Here is a 22,861-nt window from a genome sequence, read left to right as displayed (position 1 = left end):
TTTACGTTCGGATCTTCCTCACATGGCTCAAACCTCATCATCTGCAGGTTCTAAGTCGGGGGAGGCCATAACACTCCTTTGTCACATATCCTAGCTATTAGCATAGGACGATCTTCTGTTTCATGATCAAACAACGTGAAATACTTTCACAACGAGCACATTGGATTTGTGCAATCATGGGCATAGTGTCCTGGCCCTCCGAAATTGTAGCAAATCAACTGTCTGCGACCTCTATCAGGTCCTCCTCCACCTCGGCCTTGTCTGCGCCCTTGAAATCTTGTTTGCACCTTTCTTGCATTCTGGTCAAGGGGCCGCGTTTCGCCCTAAACCCTGTAGGTGGGAATTCTATCCATCACCAATTTATAGCTTTTGCAAGTATGCTCGTCATGTCCTACTGACCTACAAAAGTTTCAGAACAACTATTGCAAAGTTTGTGTATACTTTTGTAACAAGTGGCAATTATCTGTGGCATGTTTTCTTGCTATTTGATAGATAGCGCACCACAAAGTAGGCACCGCACTAGGTCCTGCTTGAACTTTCGACCTTAAAGGCATCGGTCCTCCTCCTGCAAGGTAATTTGTAAAACTGGGCAGTGGTGTTTGTCATGACCCTGACTCTTGCATTTTATGCACCACACTTCTTTGTGCACTTCTGGTCGAACTGTTCTGTCCCGTTTCAAACTCTACATCTCAAGGCATGGATTCTTCAGTTGTGTGTGGATCTGTTGAACTCCTAGGTTAAGATCCTACATCGGGGTCTCATGTAGCCTCATAGAAATCTCTAAGGCCTCTGCCTAAGTTGTTATCTTCTGCTGCGATAGCGCACTCCTTAAATGTGGTAGTAGCGAAGCTACAAACCACTCGTGATGCTATCCATCTGTCAGATTCATATTGGCTTCACAAATCATACATTTCAACCTCTGATCTAGTTCCCAAGGAGTCTCACCTGGTAGCATTGTGATCTCTTTAAATCCCACAATCGACTGTGCTTCAGATTTAGGCCTGCTAAATTCTCTATTTAGCGTTGTTTGGATATCCGTGACTCTCACATTTGGGTTATCATTGGAGTACTTAATATACTAGGTCAACACGCGATCCTGCAGGGCACTAACCAGCGTTGCTTTCTTTATATGGTCATCTGTAACACCTTGCGCTTCCCATACAGCCCTTACAACGAACTAGAATTGGTCTGGATCTTCATTTCCCAAACCTTTGAACATAGGCAACTTCACTGTGCTCGCCATACTAAATAGCGGTGGTGGTGGAGGTGGTACAGGTGAAGATGGAGGTGATGGTGGTGAAGCCGATGGTGGTGTGGGTGGAGGTGCTCTTTTCGGAATTCTTTGTCTTATCAGCTGAATAGCACTTCGCAGAGAGACCTTCACGAGTTCTTCCTCATCTCCTCACAGAGGTGAAATCAAGGGGCTATTTTTTGGACCCTTATTTCCTTTGTTCCTGTAAATCTTTCCACTTCACATAGACCCGAACATCAAGGTAACTGCATAACCCACTTTTCACACAACAAAATTTTATCCAAGTATTCAAAGACTTTATGTACTTACCTCGCGGTCCTTTGAGAAAGCATCACTCTGCCTTACTGTAGCTAATTGAGGTGTCAACCATGAACTCAGTAATGAATCCTCCTATAATACAATCGAGCCAATGATCGATGGTACATGTGATCTTATCCTCTGATGCTTCCAACCTTTGCACTAGCTCTGGGGTCCACACAATAGGACCGTCAAGTTTCCACCTTCCTTGGCTATCTTCTAGCTTCACGATCCACTCATATAGCTCAGTAGGGAAGGACGTGAAAAATATTTCATGGATCTCTATATACTTGTAGCTATCTAGCCACTCTTCTTTTGACAGTCACAGGTTTCTGTTTTCCTGCGCCGCGAACTCGTGAATTCTTCTGTCCAACCAGTCTTCAATTTCTTTCTTAGTTGGATTCCAGTGATACGACATCACACATCTCTATGCAAATTCCAATCCTAGCAACGGAACCATTTGTTGGCTTATGGGGGCCTGACCTAGGTTCAGAGTTATTTAGCCAAACAAATCCCTACACTACTGGCCCTTTCGGCATCAGCCCGCAGAGCGCGGACTGAAGTCTCACCCAAAGCAGTATGGGAGGATGCTGGAACCAAGTTTCTGCACCCTTGAGATGGATGGGATGTTGGTTTATTCCAACTATACTTGCCTTCATGTAGGTCGCTTCATGCCCTGTTCTAACCTTCAATACCTTCGCGATCTATTACCATTAGATTTCGCGCAGCCCTAAACAAGGGCTGAGATGCTTTCGCGCCGCTAGGGCAGCAAACTGTGATGTTTCCCAAACTATGCCAAGTATCTTACTTATCTTATTAACAAATCTTAATTATCTTCACATAAACAGATATTCTAACTTGCGTTCACTTAACCAATACAGTTATACACATTCGTGCATCATATAAGCATTAGAAGTGAAATTCATACCCAATATAACAGATGCATAAAACAGGAAATAAAGACGCAGAATTGATAGAAACTTCTCTTTATTAATACTTCTAGATGATTACAGACTTGACTCGCCCTACGCACTCAGCTGTAGGGGTCTGCACACTTAGCTACAGACTACTAGGCCTCTACGCACTCAACTGCAGAGCCTCTACCTACGCTATGACTCAAAACTTAGACTTACACTTTAGAACTATCTCGCATACATTTGCATTATCTTATCTTAGATTCCTTTGACTACTTAGAGCATCACTCTATTTATACAATTCCATGGTCTGCGGACCATGGGTAGATCTTCTACAGTCGACATTACATTATCAAAATAAGGGCGGACAACCCTATGACTCTTTAACAACTATGCGCTCCGCACCCACAAAATGCGGAGTCTTTAAATTGTAATTACAAAGTTGGACCAAAATCTGCGCTCTTAGCCCCAAAACTACCCTTGGGGGATCCCGCGCCCAACAAGGTGGTATGGGTGAAGTCACAGGTGATGGTGGTGAAGTTGGAGGTGGTGTGGGTGGAGGTGGCAGTCACAAGAATCCTTGTCTTATTAGCTGAATAGCACTTTGCGGAGAAGCTTGCGCTACTCCCTCTTCGTCACCCAATGGAGGTGAAATCAATGGACTATATTCAGGACCCTTTCTTCCTTCGTTCCTGTAAGTATTTCCGCTTCGCGTAGCTTTGAACATCAAGGTAGCTGCATAACCTGTTTTTCGCACAATAACATTTTAATCTAGGTATTCAAATACTTCAAGTACTTACCTTGCGGACCTTTGAAAAATCGCTACTCCACCTCGCTATAGCTGACTAAGGTATGACCACGAATTCAGTCACAAATCCTCCTATGATGTGATCAAGCCAATGATCGATAGCATGGGTGATCTTATCCTCAGATGCTTGTAATCTCTGTACTAATTCTGGGGTCCAGACAATAGGACCGTCAACTCTCCACCTTCCTTGGCTATCTGCTAGCTTCGCGATCCACTGGTATAGCTCAACCGGAAAGGAACAACAAAAGATCTCATGGATCTCTGTGTATAAGTACCTGTCCACCCACTGTTCCTTTGTCAATCACGGATTTATGTTCTTCTGTGTCGCAAATTCGTGGATCTTCCTATCCAACTAGTCTTCGATCTCTTTCTTAGTTGGATTCCAGTGATACGATGTCACACATATCTTAAGCAGATTCTGGTCTCGGCAATGGAAACATTTGTTGGCTTGGTGGGGCCTGACCCATGTTCAACATTAGTTAGCTAAACAAATCCCTACACTACTGGCCCTTTCGACATCAGCCCGCAGAGCGTAGACCAAAGTCTCACCCGAAGTAGTATGGGGGGATGCTGGAACCAGGTTTCCGCACCCTGAGATGGTCGTGATGTCGGTTTATTCCTCCTATTCCTGCTTTCACGCAGGTCATCAAGTTCTAGGTCTCATTTTATCTAGCCCTTTGTTCTGCCCTTTAGTACCTCCCCGAAGGGGTACAATTGGCCTTCACGTAGCCCTAACCTGCAGGTCAGTTACTTTCGTTCTGCTAAATTAGTGTATAGAACATGTTTCCAAGTTATCCTTAAGTGTTTAATTATCTTACTAAACAATCACAGTTAGCAATGCGTAAACATATATCCTTACTTGTGTTCAATTATCCAACGTAATTACATACATTCGCGCATCATATAAGCATCATAAATGAAATTCATACGCAATATGACAAGATGCATTAACAGGAAACAAAGACATGGAATTTGCAGAATGATTCTCTTTATTGATATCTTCAAATGATTATAGTCAATTATCCAACGTAATTACATACATTCGTGAATCATATAAGCATCATAAATGAAATTCATACACAATATGACAACATGCATTAACAGGAAACAAAGACATAGAATATGCAGAATGATTCTCTTTATTGATATCTTCAAATGATTATAGTCTCTATCCGCCCTGCACACACAATTGCAGGGATCCACGCATTCAACTGCGGACTTCCACCCTAGGCCTCTGTGCACTCAGCTGCAGAGCCTCCACCTACACTAAGACTCAAAACTTAGACTTCTCTCCTTATCATTCAAGACTTCTCACTACAACTCATGACTCATCAGAACTACTTAGAGCTTACTTACTTAGCTCTTTCTATACAATCCCATGGTCCGCAGACCATGGGTAGATATTTTACAGACGACTTTACTTTACAAAATAAGGGCGGAAAACCCTTTATGACTCATGACACCTTAGTGCTCTGTGACCACAAAATTTGGAGACTTTACAACTTCATTACAAAATTTGACCCAAAACATGGGCTTTTAGCCCCAAAACTGTCCTTGGGGGATCCTGTTCCCAATAGATATAGACTCTGTGAAAGTCAACCTTGAACATCATGTAGGCTGGAAACTGTGTGAACAAGGTTAGGGACAACCACAGACACTGATTCATTTCAATACGAAGATCCATTTCCACAAGAATCCAAAATATCTTTGTCTTTGTAATCCACGCAACATCCTTTGTAGACCATAAGGAGGCGAATTATGCTGCCTCTGGCAATCCTCCAGCAATCTCCATACAATTAGCACAATTTACAGAAACAACCAAGTGTAGTGGAATGGCTTGGTTTTTTCTTGGTGTTATCAGGAAAACTAGTGTCCATTCAGAGCTACTAGTCCCACTAAGACGGGTAGCTATCTTAGAAACAAACAATTTAAAGTCACTTGTGTTTTCCTTTATGAGAGATAGATGAGAGAGAAGCAGAGAGTACCAACCTCAGTGTTTCACTAGTCTCCTTGCTTATTTCCTCTCTCATTTGATAGAGCTTTCGCCACTCCTTTCTCATTTGTCCCGCTTCAAAGAACACCTATAGAGCCAAAGTAGCAAAATACCATCAAAGCATAGAGATCTATAACCATAAACAATATAGGATCAGATGTACATTAACCATACAAATGCATACACAAATACAAGATTCAGAGATATACAAGTATATGGAGGAAAACTCAAATAGCTTTATTGATAGAAGTAGTAGAAGAGAGGATTACAACCAAGCTGTCTAATCCAGTGCCATCCTCCTAGCATGAAAGCCCTCTTCACCTCATGAAAATCTAGATCACAATATAATGTTTCACAGAGAAACCAACAACACTTCCTTACAAAATACAAAATTCTAGCCTCTGGGTTTTTTATTAGTGTCATTTCACTGATAGTTCTTGGTTCCACTTGGAGATTTCATGATCTCTTACTCATCCCTGGGCGAATTTAGAGAGGCAAGTGTCATAGGGGAAGTTTCTAGAAGATTCCCTGGGTTTCCACTTAGCAAACTACCTTTGCCATTTGTCTACTCTCACTCATTGCACCCTACAGAAGGGCTTTTCAGTATGCATCGCACCCTTTGTGTGCTACAAGTGAGATGCATCGCACCCTTAGCATGGAGCAATCTGTATGGTCCAGTTTTGACCAGTTTTGAGCAATTTTTTAGGGAGAACTTCTGGGAAATGATGTAATTAGTTGACCTTGTTCCTTTAGGGTACGAAACAACACTTTTAGGGGTTTAGAAGCCCTTGGTTTATGGACATATGTGATTGGGGTTGCAGTGCCCAAATATGTCTATAAAAGTTGCCCCCTAAAGCATGAGGTCGTAAATCTTTTGATGTCGGGTGAAATGCTTTATCATGAGGATCCGAGGTTTTTTGAACTGGAAGGTGACCTATAATAAGATACAATACAATACATTATCTTCATAATATTTTCATGATCTAGCTGAGGCGGGCATTCCCATGCTCAGCTTTATAAATTCATTTTCATGTACATAGGACAGAAAACCGTTTGTGTGGCAGACTGATGATTCTGGTAGAGCCATCATCCCTTGGCTTGGATGATTATCTGTGCAGCTATGATGTACATTTGATGTCTTTATTTTCCTGAATATATCACAGCCTGGATGGATGAAACTAGATTCGGGGTCTTCAAACTCGTTCAATCTTCGCTCGGAGTACAAGTCGATCCATGTGAAAATATGTTCTGGTGTCGAACATGGAAAGACATCGCCTGATTACCAGCCAATGATGTAAGTTGTTAACAGGCGCGAGAGGAATCACCAATAATGATAATGACCCTCAAGGTACTGCAGTACAATTCATGTGGTGTGAATACATGAGTCGATGTCGAACACCACGTAAAATCTTTCGGTCGAAGGCCATTGATGTAAACCTGTCGCCAGAAGTGAGAAACTTGCCATTGAGGCATGCAAGCTTCAAAGTACTGAAAGGGTTGTTCCTAAGTCAACTTCTTGGATAATGAGTTGATGTCGACAAGAAGTGACCCATCGTAGGAGGGCCTTAATGAATCCCACATCTACGACATGGAACGGAGCAAATGATTTTGTGGAGGTGAAAACGATCTGATGATACAAGGTTCAGGGTGGCAGTCATGAAAAATGGAGAGTGAAGGTATTGCAGCGGATGAGGCATTAGCTGGGTTGGTGAATTCTCTGAGCGACTTCTCTTGAACATATCAGCAACACTGAAATGGATTAGTAGCGTTAACCCCAAAAATGGATGGTACGGAAGACCAATGGTGATATGACCGGTGAACGGAATAACCCAACCCGACTCAATCATGGTGATGGAGTGAAAGTGTCATGTTCAAGAGCGACCTGCTACCAATGAAGTTCTTCAAGTTTTCTTCCCAATTTTTCCCCAGTCATTGCTGACCAGTACCTCTTTATTTTTGTCAAGCTTGAGGAGGATAACATATGCTTGTTCTATAATTTTCCCTTCAGGCAAACCTGTCGCTATGTTTTAGCGAGCCTAGCGACAGTGAAACTTGCTCTTGTCTGTAATGGACAAATTTTTCGCTATTGTTTTAAAGATTTTAACGACAAAGATAACTCGGTCCTTTTTAAATTTTAGAGAGTTTGAAAAGAGATGGAAAGGAAACTCCAGTAATCCTTTTTCGTAGTATAATCCCTTAAGTCTGAAAAAGTATAAAATAATACGAAAGGGATGACTTTTCTGATCACTTTAATGAGCCGAAAAAGACAAGTGCTCGATCTTTTTGTGTAATGATCCCTCAGGTCCAAAAAGATTAAAATCTAGAGGAGGGATGGAACTTCTAATCACTTTAACGAGCTGGAGAGGCCAATTGCTTAGCAATATTTTTATATTTTACGAGTCTAAAAAGAGCTTAAAAGAGACTTGTCTTTGAGGAATGAGTGATATTTTCGGGTAGCAACTGGTTCCAGGTAAGGTTTGGAATTTTTCAATCACAGCAGTGTAAAAAAGGTGGCGAACAGAATCACTCGTTGCAGCTATTCCTCAAAAGGGTAAATAATCAAGTGGAGGCGTATGATCGGCTAAAAAGTGGAGGTGATGGTAAGAACACGACCAAGGTTCAAAATCTGATAGTGATGTGATCACAAAGGTTATTTACCGAAGCTAGGTTCATTTTTTAATGAGCTTGAACTCTGGGGGAACATATGCTCATAGCTAGGTTTATTTTTTAATGAGCTTGAACTTCACGTAAACTTGCTCGTGCCAGTCGTATAATAAGGATGTCTCTCATTAGTAGGTTCATTTTTTAGGGAGCTTGCCCCATGCGCAACTTTGCTCTGGAGCCTTTTGTATGCAAGCTAGGAACGACCGAGCTACGAGGTTAAAGGGTTGAGAACCTACAAACTAAGAAAATAAAAGGTCACTTTTCACTTGCGTAGAAAAGGTTTGCATGCCCCCAGGTATAAAGAAAAATAGAGTTTCCAGGTTACCATATGGAAGTTCTTGCATTAAAGCAAGGTTGTTCCATCCACATCTGCAGACAAAACACTTCCTTGGCTCTGTCCATCGAAATAGACAAAGGTGAATGGTGGGAGCTTCCACTCACATAATGTTTGACGAGGGAATCATTTTCCAGTCTAATCCCATTTTCCTAAATGGACGGGTGTGTCAGACTAGTCATATATCCTACGTGGAAACCTACCTTATATCTGGGGTTTTCCTGCCGAAGCAGACCAGGGTGCATGCCCCCTAGGTTTAGTCATATTCACCGAATCACTTGCGCTCATCAGGTGGACGGACTGGAGGTTGATGAGACATTCCTTGTGCAAAAAGACCAGTTAGGGATGGCATTTGACTAGTAGCCGTGTTTGAACCGGGGAATGAAAGCTAGTCTACGAGCTGGACCATTCTGCCTTCATACGGGAAACACATCACTCGAAAGAGTGAGGAAACAATAGCTCCCATGCTGTAAATGTAGTCACGCCCAAGGAGTAGATTGTAATATAGAGGCCCTTGGACTACCATCACGTTCAAATAAACGGTTTTCCTTCTCAAAGTTATAGGAAAATTTGGAAGGATCCCTAATGGTCAACTGGTTCCTTTGTTGAAGCCTGATAGATTTCAAATCTCAGGCAAAAGCGATGGCGAACCAAGCACTTTCCAAGCAGTTGAGGAAAGGATACTCACGGAAGCCCCTTCATCTATGATAGTACCAACCATGATCATTCTGTAAGCTTGTACTATGATCCGGAATGGCACATTAGACAGTAGGCGGGGTCTCCCTAGTAGATTCCAATCAAAGGAAATGACTAGATTGCTTGGAGGAGGGACTGAATAAATGGCCGGATGAATCTCTGACGAACTTCCTTCCTGCGGTAAAGGAACGGGTAGATTGCCCCCATGTTCATCGGATTCTGTGTTAACAAAAAGAATTTGAATGGTGTCATTCTCATTCTCTTTGGTGACTGTATCATTTGAAGGTGGACCTTCTGAAGACAAGACTGGGTCGACTGCCATCTCGACCTGTTGACTTTGGTCCAGTGTGGACTCAGAGGGTTTATCTTCAATGATAGGTGCTTCGACCGACAACAAAGGTGTGTCAGTCGGATTTTCAACTAGCGATGGACTCAGCAAGAGTTTCTTGTATCCAGGAGGAAGTCGTTGTGGTGAAGTAGGACGGTTATCCAAGACTCTTTTAGCTTCATCCAGGAAAGGACAACGATGGAGGGCATGATCACCTTCACACAGTCTACAAGGAAATTTAGATCTTCCTTTCTGTCCATTGACTTTGTTTTCACTAGTTGATGGTGTGCTCTCAACATGATCGTCAGAGGTTGAAGACACCGGATTGTGCAAGCGGGGAGACCAGTCCCTTAAGATCCGCAAGATGCAAGGAAAATCTCGATGATAGTGGTCTCCTTTGCAAATGACACATGGAGATTTAGGTTTGGATGGTGCAGTGTGTGGATTTTTGCCAGACGATGCATGGTTTCCCCCTTTCGCTGTTGGCTTCTTCTTCTTCTTCTCCTTCCCTTTCTTCTTCTTCTCCTTCCCTTTCTTCTTCTTCTCAGTTACTTGGTTTTTAGCGTTACTAGCTTCACCAAGCGAAGAGGAAGAAGGAGAGGGAGAAACAAACGAAGTAGAAGGTGGGGGAGTGACTTTAGTATCATCTGGTTGCTGATTTGATTGCTAAGGAATTACAGTGTTTTGAATGATAGAGGTCGAGAAAAGCCATACTGGCAGGCCAATTGTGAGTCCTGGAAGGGACAATGTAGCCATATGTGGAGCACCAACATCTCCCCAAGAAGAGAAAGGACTAGGATTCCATCCAAGGGGAAATCCTTGATTGGTGGACTCCATTTTCTCAACCTAAGACCAACGAGGGAACAATGATGTTAGTTCGATTAAAATAAATTTTATGACACTTTGAGACAACTTGCTTTTTCAATTTTTAAGAGTCGAGAAAAAGCTAAAGATGACTCTAGTCACCTTTGATTTTTAATGAGCCTGAAGTGACAAGTGCTCAGATGGACCTTTTCTTTTAAGGAGTCTGAAAAGGAATGAAAGTGACTACTCTGGAAATCTATACAGAAGGATTACCAAACCAATTGCAAAACTAAAGAATACTTTTTATGTACGGCAGTCAATCTTCCTGAATGTTGTGTTCAGTGCATTGCGATCGATAGGGCAACAGACACGACCTCATAAGGATAAAGGATATAGCCTATTGTGGTCGCCCAATATATACTCGATGGTACGTGGGAGCACAAGTTCGTACTGGCACTTGTCGTATCAAAGAGGAGGAATCACCCAACCTACGATGAAAACGATAGTTACCAGGCTTTACGACGTTGGAATATGTCTCTAGCCTAGACTTCTAGATGTTGTGCGTTAGGTTCCAAAGTGTTTTTATGTTCATTGAGGTTTATTTTACAGTTGATATTTCTTAAGAAGTTTTCCTTTAAGGTTCACCACGTGATGTAGATATACAATTCCTAAATATGCAATCTAAGATGATAAACAATCATTTACTTTCTTTTAGCAATGAAAATCCTAGCTACTAAGGAAAGAGAAGTAAAATTCTTTCAACATAGAGCAGAGAGCACACACTAAGATGCACTGTCCTAAATCAATTTCTGCATGTAGTCTAAATGCAAATGCACATGCATGTATTTGTTTTTTAGTTTCCTTAATGTGTGAATGAAAAAAAGAAAACTAAGTACAGATCTGAGTTACTTTTCTTCAAAGTGACACTTTAGCAATTTCTTTTCAAAAACAAAAGGAAGACTATGACGACACTTTCAATTTCGACTTGAAAACTGCTTTCGACACTTCAAATAATTGATAATTCAAATCAAATACAATAGAAAAAGTGTAATCAACTATCTAAAAGAGGAAGATTTTACGACACTCTTTTCTTGACTGAAAACGACAGTTGTGACACTTTCAAAGCAACAGACGACAGTTCGATTAAGCTACTTTTTGCAAAGGAGAACTGTAAATGATGAAAAATACATAAAAAACATTCACAATTCTTTATCAATGGAGGCTGAATAATGTAAAGGAAGAGAGTTTCAATAGTGATATACTGATCATAGACAACAAAACTACTGAATAGAGCTGAAAACAATGAAGGAAAAACCAAAATCTGGAGGCAGAAACAATCTCACTCAATCATCGCACCTGTAACACAGGGAAACAGGGATGCATCTCACCTGCAGCACACGGGAGGTGCGATGCATCCAAGTTGCCAATGAGAGACAGTGCGATGGTCTAGGGACGAGACTGAGCTTGGTTTTCACTCACAGTTCATAGCTAAGTTTAGGGATTTAGGCTGAGATAATGATAGACAGTAAACACAAAGTATATGGGCTGATCTAATGAGGTTATTTGAGCTACCATAAGAGCACTTAGGATGTTTGCAAGTTAGATGTTCAGTTCATAAACCAACCCGGAGATTGACTGAAGCAGCATTGATCTACTTTGCAGTTGCATAGCAAAAGCAGTTCGAAGGCTAGCTGGCTTAACTTCAGGCTCTGTCTATAGTTTATAAAGAAAACACCAATAACTAACAATCAAACTATTCATTCCCTAGTGAAGTCGCCATTTTTTTATCAGGAAAACTAGTGTCCATTCAGAGCTGCTAGTCCCACTAAGACGGGTAGCTATCTTAGAAACAAACAATTTAAAGTCACTTGTGTTTTCCTTTATGAGAAATAGATGAGAGAGAAGCAGAGAGTACCAACCTCAGTCTTTCGCTAGTCTCCTTGCTTGTTTCCTCTCTCCTTTGATAGAGCTTTCACCACTCCTTTCTCACTTTTCCCACTTCAAAGAACACCTATAGAGCCAAAGTAGCAAAATACCATCAAAAGCATAGAGATCTATAACCATAAACAATATAGGATTAGATGTACATTAACCATACAAATGCATACACAAATACAAGATTCAGAGATATACAAGTATATGGAGGAAAACTCAAATAGCTTTATTGATAGAAGTAGTAGAAGAGAGGATTACAACCAAGATGTCTGATCCAGCACCATCCTCCCAGCATGAAAGCCCTCTTCACCTCATGAAAAGCTAGATCACCCAGCAATACAATGTTTCACAGAGAATCCAACATCACTTCCTTACAAAATACAAAATTCTAGCCTCTGGATTTTTGATTAGTGTCATTTCACTGATAGTTCTTGGTTCCACTTGGAGATTCCATGATCTCTTACTCATCCCTGGGCCAATTCAGAGAGGCAAGTGTCACAGCGGAAGTTTCTGGAAGATTCCCTGGGTTTCCACTTAGCAAACTGCCTCTGCCATTTGTCTACTCTCACTCATTGCACCCTACAAAATGGCTTTTCAGTATGCATCGCACCCTTTGTGTGCTGCAAGTGAGATGCATTGCACCCTTAGCATGGAGCAGTCTGTATGGTCCATTTTTGACCAGTTTTGAGCAATTTTTTAGGGAGAAATTTTGGGAAATGATGTAATCAGATGACCTTGTTCCTTTAGGGTACGAAACAACACTTTTAGGGGTTTAGAAGCCCTTGGTTTATGGACATATGTGATTGGGGTTGCAGTGCCCAAATATGTCTATAACACTTGGGCTTCTTAGTAGTTCACTAGGAACTCCTGACATAGGTACCTTGCCCAATTAAATTGTACACCTTTTGCGCACTATCCAGCAAGGGAAACTATTGGCACCAAAACTTTGTCTGCATGGAATTTTCTCATAACCTTCCCTGCTAAAATCTAGGCAATAAATTGAACTGCCTAGTATGTTATGGAAAGAATGTAATACCTTCGCAACTTCTTGAGGAGGCCGTAATCCTTCTTCATCTTCTCTTTAAGATCTTTCTCCCTAGTCTTCCCTCCAAACTCCTTAACTGGGTTCGCTCCTTTGTAAGGTAGCCACATAATTCTGTGAATTAACATGTCTGTGATGGGGATAGTCCCTCCTAGCCATAAACATCCATTGTGCACCAGTGTGAGGAGATGGTGCACACATATTGTATTAATGGGGGTGCAGTGATAATGTGGCACCCATAGCAGATTGAGCAACCCTGATTGCTTGACACCGTGGACCCATTCCCTCATCTCCAATATTGTAACACCTATTTCTTCATAATAGACCTTCCGCATATATTTTTCGTTGCCAAATGTGGAAACTTAGTGTGGTCTGCGAGGTCCCAATCCTCCATTTTTAACAACGAGATCCTTACGAGCTGAGGGCCTTCAAAAGGGACCTGCTCAGGTAGCAGGGGCATGGATATTGTAAAATTCTTAGTATCTGAGTCCTTCGTGACCTTTTCTTTTCCCTTCCGTGGAGGGATATACTTAGGTAGCCTTGTCATGGGTTCCACTCCTTCAGCATCAATATCCTCTGTTCCCTAGAATTCTTCTACCTCCAGGTCCACTACTCTCTCTGGCTACTTATCTTTCTTCTACTTTGCCTGTGTGTTGGTATGCTTCCTTGGGGATGCGTGCACCAGCATCGACTTCTTTTGCTTTTCCTTCACAGATTGTTTTGACTTGGCTGGTTGGTTTTCTCTGGTAGGGGTATGCTTCGGCCTAGGTGACCTTGGCACCATAGGCACAATAGTCGGAACTTCCATACTTACAACTTCCGGGGAAGCTGTGTCGAAGACAACATCGCCAGGACTTGGTACAGACATTTGCTTAATAATAAGCTTTTGGTTTATCTCAATCAATTCGGAAAACACGGGGCTCACAACTAAATCTTCCCACACTGCTCAGCTCATAGGCAACAGACAACAAAATTTACTAACAATTCTTAGAGTGAAAATTATTCTCTGTTGGACCGACACACGTGATTTCTAGGGGGTTTTGAATTCAAATCCGACCATTGCCCCCAATTCCTAATAATAAATGTTGTTTTGGCAGTAGATCTTCAAATATTTTTTCCTTAATTACTACCACCTCGCTCCACTTAACCGTCTTTTGGACATCAAGTCATGAATAGTAACTCCAACGGTCATTTTCCTACTATGCTGCGTGGTACCTTCCCCCATGGTACAACTTCCTGAGCGTAGCTTCCTGGGTTGCATCTCCATCATTCTCTACATAGCCTGCTCGCTGCATTTTCCTCTAAGTTGGGCAGTGTAGTTTATAGTCCCACGCTCCCTTGCAACTTGCTGAAGCACTAAGACTATCCTGTAGCCATATAGTCATTGTGCAAGATCCCCTGTATTCAACTTCAACCTGCTCCCATTCACTCTTCCCAGGAAAGGTTCCCCATTTAGCTTCGTCAGCTGAACTGCACCTCCATCTATAATTTCTTTGACAATATATTGCCCTAACTAATGCATCTAGAATTTACCTGGAAATTTAGTGAATCTACTATCCTATAACAAGACAAGATCACTTACCTTGAATGTGCAAAGCTTGATGTGGTGATCATGCCATGATTTTTCGCATTCCTTCTTCACTTGTTGATGGAATCCTGCCAAAAATCGATCTTTGTCGAGCTCCATCAGCTGGGCAAGCCATTCCTCCAAGGCCTTAAGATCCACCATATCCGTTAAATCTGCTATGCGCAGACTAGGCACAATGTACTCCATCGACATTATGTCTCCGACCCCATATACTAATCTAAACAACGTTTTCCTTGTCAGCTTCTTAGAAGTAGTCCTGTAAGCCCATAATACCGTAGGTACATGCACATCCAAGTCATTTCGCTGCTCGTTACAGATCTTTGTTAGCGCGTTCTCCAAAATCTTGTTAAAGGCTTCAAAAATTATGTTTTCCTGAGGGTGGTACGGTGTACTCTTTTGATGGTAGACCTAGAATTGTTCAGTCAACGTGCTTATTGTTTTTTTCAAAAAGTACGTACCCCTGTCACTCATCGATATGTTCGGGCCACCAAATCTGGTTAAGACATACTCAAACAAGAATTTTGCTGCCATAGCCCTTGTACAATCCTTAACCAGTTGTGCTTCCGCCCATCTGGTTAGATATTTTGTCGCAGTGATAATATAGCATGCACCCATTTTCTTTCCAGGGGGTTGAATTGGCCCAACAAAATCAATCGCCCACTTCTCAAAGGGCTACAAAGATACTTGAGGATGTAGTGGTAACTCATCTCTTCGCAATGGTCTACCAATTCTTTGACATGCATCACACACCTTACAATATACCTTGGAATCCTTGTGCAATGTTGGCCACCATAGACCTATGCGCAAAATCTTCTATGCAGTTTCCTTTCCTGCATAATGGCCTCCTGCAGCTCCCCCATGAGCTTCAGCGAGAATGCTATCCTGCTCAAAGTCTAGCACATATCTTCGCAATATTTTATCTGCACCCATTTTATATAAATTTCTCGCAATAATGGAAAAATCAGTCACATGTACTACTAATTACTTCTTTTGCTGACTTGTATATCCTTCTGGTGCCATCCCCATAGTCAAGAAGTGAATAATGTCTGCAAAATGGTTATCCGCTACACGCACCACAAAGAGCTGTGCATCTGGCAACCCTTCCTCCATATTATTAGGCTCCTCTCCTGTTTCGATCCGTGACATATGGTCAGGTCCCACATTTAACCTCCCTGGCTTCACAATGACTTCAAATTCATACTCCTAAAATAATAGCAACCATCTCCAGATATTCCCCCCAACATAAGCTTGTTGACCAAGTATTTCAAGGCAGAATGATCTGTGTACATATTGAAATGCCCTCCTAATAGATAATGCCTAAATTTTTGTAACGTGTACACCATGGCCAATCCTTCGCGCTCAGTCATTGAATAATTTTTCTCGGCCTTCGATAACTTCCTACTTGTGAAGGATATAGGATGGTCCATTTCTCCTTCAACGACATGCGTTAGCACTAAACCCAACACAATGCAAGAGGCATGCACATGTACATGAAACTCCTTTTTCCAATAAGGGAGTATCAAGATCGGCGCAATGACCATCTTTTCTTTCAACACATCTAAGCTACACTAGCATTCTTCGTCCCAACAGAATGTTGTGTCCGTCTTAGCAATTTATCCATGGGCACAGTAATTTGAGCATAAGCTTTAATAAATTTTCTATAGTATCCCATATGTCCCATCGTCATGCGTAGTTGCTTGAAGTTCCTAGGGGGCTCCAAATTCACAATTACTGCAATCTTTGTAGGGTCCACCATCAATCATTTCTTACAACCAACATGACCCAACAAGATCCCAAAAGGAACACAAACTATGAATTTTTCAAATTTAGCGCGATATGGTATCTGTGACATGTATCCAACATCAGGTGCAGACTTGCTACATGGTGCTTCACTAATCCAAACATCGTCTAGTCATCAAAGTATACTTTTAGAAACTTATGAATGAACTCTTTCAACGCTACTATGACTATGTGGGAAAATATCGCAGGCTCATTCTTAAGTCCAAATGGCATCATAGTGTACTAAAACAACCCCACTCTATCGTGAAGTTATTTTTCTCCTCTCCTCAGGCGCGATCTTGATATGATGATACTTGGAAAACCTGTTAGTAAAGGAATATGCCTCCTGCCCTCTAACAATGTCTAACACTTCATCTATAAACAACGTTGGGAATGGGTTGCGAACACACGCATCATTAAGATCCCGCAGATCTACACAAATCCTTATTTCACCTTTTTGTTTTTCTCCTGAATCACCATCAGCCTCACCCAATCAGATTCTTCAACAAGTTTTATGATGCCTGCCTCCAACATCTTATCTAGCTCTTGGCTTGTATTTAGGATTAAGGAAATACAACCTTTGTTTAATAGGCTTCGTATCTGACTTCAGAGTGATCTTCATAATGCCCAAATCGCCAACTATGCCCTTCAAATCTGAAAACTTAGTGGGGAAGAGATCCTAGTATTCGCAAAGTAACTCAACAACTTTATCCACTATAGCGTCATCCCAATAATCTCCAATTTTTGCAAACTTTGGTTCTTCTATAGTGCCAATGTTTACTTGCTTTGTCTTCAAAGGTGTGGAGATGTCTGGGTTTTCTATTTGTGGGCCTTCGACTTCGCAATGCCCTTCTTCCTCTGGAATATTAATGTTTCTCGAATCTTCATCTTTCTCTTAAGCGATTACATTATAGCATTCCAATGCATGGCACAGTTGGGTGCTCCAGTCTCGTTGGATCCATTCCATAGGTTACTTCGGCATTATGAAGATAATTGCCTTAATCTCTTGCAGCGCATCATCAATGCTTGCAAATTCGTCTTCAAAGCTGAAGGTCAACAAGAACCCTTCCTTCAATACATCCCATTTTGTGGTGCCATGGCGGAGCTCCGTTTCCAGATACCAGTTCATGGGAATTGTATCCAAAGTATGGAAAAATATGTGTACCCATTTTGGCTATGGTTTTGTTCCCCATGCTTTAGTCCATTTCGCTAGGTGATCATGTGAATCACCCCTTCCATTATATTTCTCATTCATTTCGGTGTTAGCACGCCCAAATCGTAACCTCATCATTCTTCGGTAATCTCGCCATTCAGAAAACTATCCTTATGCATTCCCTACCATCGTGTAGGCATACCACATAGTGCCAACTCTAATGCTTGGAAGTGGTGATCCTTAGGAACTTCATGCTCAAATTCATCCAAAAACAGATCTACGTTAGTTAAACCATCATAATAGGGTAATTTCCTTACCTTCGATGAAACATAGCACAGTGACTTCATCATCATATTGCATCGCAATGTAGACACTTCATGCAAGCAATTCTGCCAATGCTCTAACTCCTCATCTGAATCAGAGGTGCAGGAACTCTCCCAGTCCCAGGAAATCCATCCATCCATTGTTGGATTGATCCAGTCCTGATCCCGCGTTGTTATCTTGTAAATATAATCTAATTCATCATCACCTTCATAATAATCGCGGACTGATTTAGTATAGTGCACCCCTTCTGCAGGATCCAGTGGCACTATAACCTGCAACGACTTTATTTCAAATGACATCGTCCTTTTCTTCAAATTAAAGAACCCATTCATGTCAATATCCCAGTCATTTCCCAAGAGTGCGGGGTAGGGGTTGCTGTCATCAACAATTTCTATAACCTCAAAGTCGACCATCGTGCTCACACCTTCTATATCAACTGTTACTCCATATAACTGTCCCATGGGGATGATTTTCTATTGGTTCACCATCCTAAGATGAATCGGAGACCACTACAGCGTAGGTCTCCCCATCCTTTCCCATGTTTTTTTCAGTAATACGTTCGCATCGGACCCCAGATCCAAAATGACCTGGTCCATCTCATAATCACCTATCTGCGTGGTGAGCCTCATCTCGCACCCTGTTTGTGCCTTATGTTTGCCAATTTTTCTAACCACCTGGTGTCCATCAGGGACTTTCTCTTTGCTGGCGCATTTATTTATTAATTCCTGCAGGCCTTCCACAACTTTTCTATCACGCAACAGTTTTATGCAGGTCTCCAAAAACATAGTGAGTACAGAGGGATCAACCTCTGCAGGCGCGTTGATTTCTTGTATCTTGTCCTGGTTCCTTGAGGTGGAGGACTCAGGGAATATCTTCTTGCCTTCCATAAACATTTCCTTAGTGTGATCCAGATCAAAGTTGGCTTCTTTCTCTAGTGCTTTGCGGACCTGTCCTTCTTCTTCAAGCTATTTGCTCTTATCAGTGCCAGTTGTCATTCCACTTTTTAGCACAATGTTGACACTTTGATCTTCCTCGTGGGGCTAGCCCTCATCATTTGTAGATTCTGCGTAGGCTGCTCAGGTTGTGTTTTCTTCTCTTGCATTTTAGCTATTAGCATTGGGCATTCTTCTATAGTATGGTCAAACTTTCTGTAGCATTAACAAGACGAGTGTGTAGGATTATGGCACTCTCGTGCATAGTGCCCTAGCTATCCGCAGTTGTACAAGATAATCTCATCGCAGCCTCTACCAGGTCCTCCTCCTCCTTAGCCCTGTCCTCAACCTTGATAACCTCCGTGCACTCCTCTGACGCCCTGATCTCGAGGCTAAGTTTATGCTTGCATCCAATATGTAGGTGTCCTTTCCATCATCATCTCATAGCTTCTATAGTGGCACTCATCGTGGCCCACAAATTTACAGAAGTTACAGAGCAACTGCTAGGGTGTCTGGATGAACTTTTGAAGTAAATGGCAATTATCTGTCGCATGTTGTCGAGTAACTTAGAAAATAGCACACCATAGCACAACCCGCACACTCAGTCCTGCTGGGGCTTCTAGCTTCAGGGGAATTGGCCCCCCTCCTGTCATATAATTCACGTACATGGGACAATGGTATTTATCATGCCCATGGCCCTTGCACTTCAAATACTAGACTTTTGCACGCACTTTTGGTTTAGTCTCCTTGTCTTTCTTCAAACTTTGTAACTTTAGGTGTAAGCCAACTAATTGTGAGTGGATCTACTATACTCCCAGGTTCGTATCTTGAATAGGTGATGCATGTAGCCTCATCGTGATTTCCAAGGCTTCTGCCTGTGTTTCTATCTTCTATTGTGACAGAGCAATTCTCAAGTGGGGCAAGAGCGACACTATAAACCATTCACGATGTTGGATATTTGTGATCTGCATGTTAGCTTCTCTGATCTGACACTTCAACCTTTGATCAAATTCCCAGGGTGTCTCATCGACCCTCATCATGATTTCTTTAAATCCAATTACTGATTGTGAGTCAAACTTAGGCTTACTAAACTCTTTGTTTAAAGCCGCCTTAGTCTCTGCTAGCGTTGCAAGAGGATTATCAGAACAATACTTAATGTACCAGGTTAGCGTGTGATCCTACAAAGCAATAACCAATTGTGCCTTCTTTATATTGTCATCAGTAATCTATTGCATTGTCCATACAACATTTGCAACAAACTAGAACTACTCTGCATCTTCACTTCCTATGCCTTTGAAGATTGGCATCTTCATTACATTCGCCATGTTGAATGGTGGTGGTGGAGGTGGAGGTGTGGGCGAAGGTGTATGCGGTGGAGGTGGGGGTGGAGGTGGAGTGGAAGGATTATTTTCTCGAGGAATCCCTTGAGTGATTAGCTGAACAATGCTTCGTGGTGTAGTTTGTCCCGCCCCTTCATCATCACTTGAAGGAGGTCCAATCAATGGACTATAGTCTAATCCTGATCCTTTGTGATTTCTAAAGAATCGTCCACTTCGCGTAAGTCCGAACATCAAGGTAGGAATCATCCATTTTTCACATAACAAAATTTTAATCCAAGTATTCAATGATCTTAAATACTTACCTCACGATCCTTTGAAAAATTTCCACTCCGCTTCGCTATAGTTGACTGAGGTATCAATTGTAAATTCTGTAACAAATCCTCCCAGAATCTGATCGAGCCAATGATCAACAACCCGTGCGATCTTGTTTTCAGAAGCTTCTAATCGTCACACTAATTCTGGAGTCCACACTATAGGACTATCAAGTTTCCACCTTCCTTGACTGTCTGTCAATTTAGCTAACCACTCATACAGTTCAATGGGGAAAGTGCAGAAGAAGATCTCATGTATCTCCGTATATAGATACCTGTTCAACCACTCTTCCTTTGACAGGCGCAGATTCCTGTTTTCTTGCACCACAAACTCGTGAATCTTCCGATCCAACCACTTTTTAATTTCTTTCCTGATCAGATTCCAATGATGCGACATCACACATCTCTTTCAAGCAGATCCCGGTCCCGGAAATGAAGCCATTTGTTGGCTTGAGGGGTCCTAACCCAAGGTGAGAGTTAGTTGCGCCAACCAACAAAACCCTACACTAGTGGCCCTTTTGGCATCAACCTACATAGCACAGGTTGTAGTCTCACCCGAAGCAGTATGGGGGGATGCAAGAACCACGTTTCTGCATCCGGAGACTAGTGTGATGTCTTTCAGTGCCTCAGATATGCCTTCGCATAGATTGATAAAGTCTTAGGGAATGTTGCCTCAACTCTGTTAAAATAGCCTTCAGACCTTCGCGAAGGTCTACGATCAGTCCTTGTGGACCTCTAACAGTCAATTTGCCTACTTACGCGCATCAGAGAGTAGTCCTAAATTAGTGTTCGTACAGATTTACTTAAGTCATTAGTAAACATAAGAGAAATCACTAGAGTCTTTGTAAAAGTATTTAAACATGCATTGTGTAAATTATTAAGACTTATTCAAGAGAATCACGTAACATTCAATCAACAAATCATTCATCAGCAACATATAACATTAATAGAGATAAACAAAAATAATCAGGAATTCTTCGAAAAACTGTCTTTATTGATCTTTAATTCAGATTAGATACTCAAACTTCCCTGCACACAAATCTACAGGGGTCTATGCACTCAGATGCAGATTCTTCCTAGGCCTCCATGCACTCAGCTATGGAGCCTTTCTTTCCCTATCTATGCGCAGGAAGCAAAGCCTTCTTGCCCTAGCTCCTATCCTAGACTCTTCAATCAACCCAATTCCTTATCTTAGTTCCATCTAGTTCTACTTGTCACTTCACTAAGACTCACTATTTATAGCCTTTTTCATACAATGCCATGGTCTGCGAACCATGGGTGAATCTCAAAACCGACTCAAAACTTATCCAAAACAAGGGGCTAGGCCCCTATGACTCCTATTCACCTATGCGCTCCACATCCACAAATTACGGATACTTTACATTATTTACAAAATTGTACAAAAATTTGGGTTATCTTAACCCCAAACTAAACCAGGGGACCCCATCCCATGGAGGGGGATTTGCAAACCCTTGTTGTAAACCTCCTTCACCAGGTGCTTTCTAATAAAAATATTATTCATTTAAAGTCTTCTTCTACTAGGTTATTGCATCAGATATTTCTTGTTGTTCTATGTTTTGGGTTGCATATGATGTTTTTGCTGCAAGGTTTTTCTATTTTGTCATTGCATATTTGAATCGTAAATAACCATATCTTATTGTTAGGGTCACTTGTCATGAGTGACTTATGTGAACTGTTTTTTGGTACACCTTTCTGAAATCTTTACACTAACAATAGTCACACCTAGGTTCTTTCCATAACATTCTATAGCAAGCCCATGTTACTTTGATCTCATTTATTATCCTCATATTTATCAAAATTAATACAATGACTTAGAGTTTTTGTTCATATTTCCATGTTCAAATCTATATGGTTGTGCATTTCTAAATTTTGTAGTTGTAGCTAGTTCATTTCTTTTGTTATCTACGATATTTTTGCATTTGGAATATTATAGTGGTATCATAGAATGATCTTAGCTAGTTGTGGGGTAGACAGTAAGATCATGGAAGCTTTGAGCATGTATGTGTTGGCTCTCATAATTACTCTCTCCTTGACAACTTTTCTCACTTCTTTCTCTTGTTTTTCCATAAAAGACAGATCCCCATCACTGATAAATGATAGATTTTGCCTCAAGGAAGACATTAGATGATTGACATGTTATAATTTTATGTTTTTTCTATTTGAAATAAGTTTTTGCAAATTAGCTATGGAACGTAGCCCATTCTGCAGCTAACCATGTGTTCCGTAGCTACTTCCATGGTTGAATAGGTTACAGGTGTCAAATGAGGAAACCAGCCACATGGACATCTCTAGAATGGTGACGACATGGATCCTATCCTAGTCACACTGCCCAGATCGACAAAAAAG

This window comes from Pinus tabuliformis, chromosome 1_2 (genome assembly GCF_031772625.1).
Source record: "Pinus tabuliformis cultivar Carrire ecotype Pingquan chromosome 1_2, CPIR1, whole genome shotgun sequence".
Taxonomy (NCBI): Eukaryota; Viridiplantae; Streptophyta; class Pinopsida; order Pinales; family Pinaceae; genus Pinus; species Pinus tabuliformis.
This window is presented reverse-complemented; position numbering follows the sequence as displayed.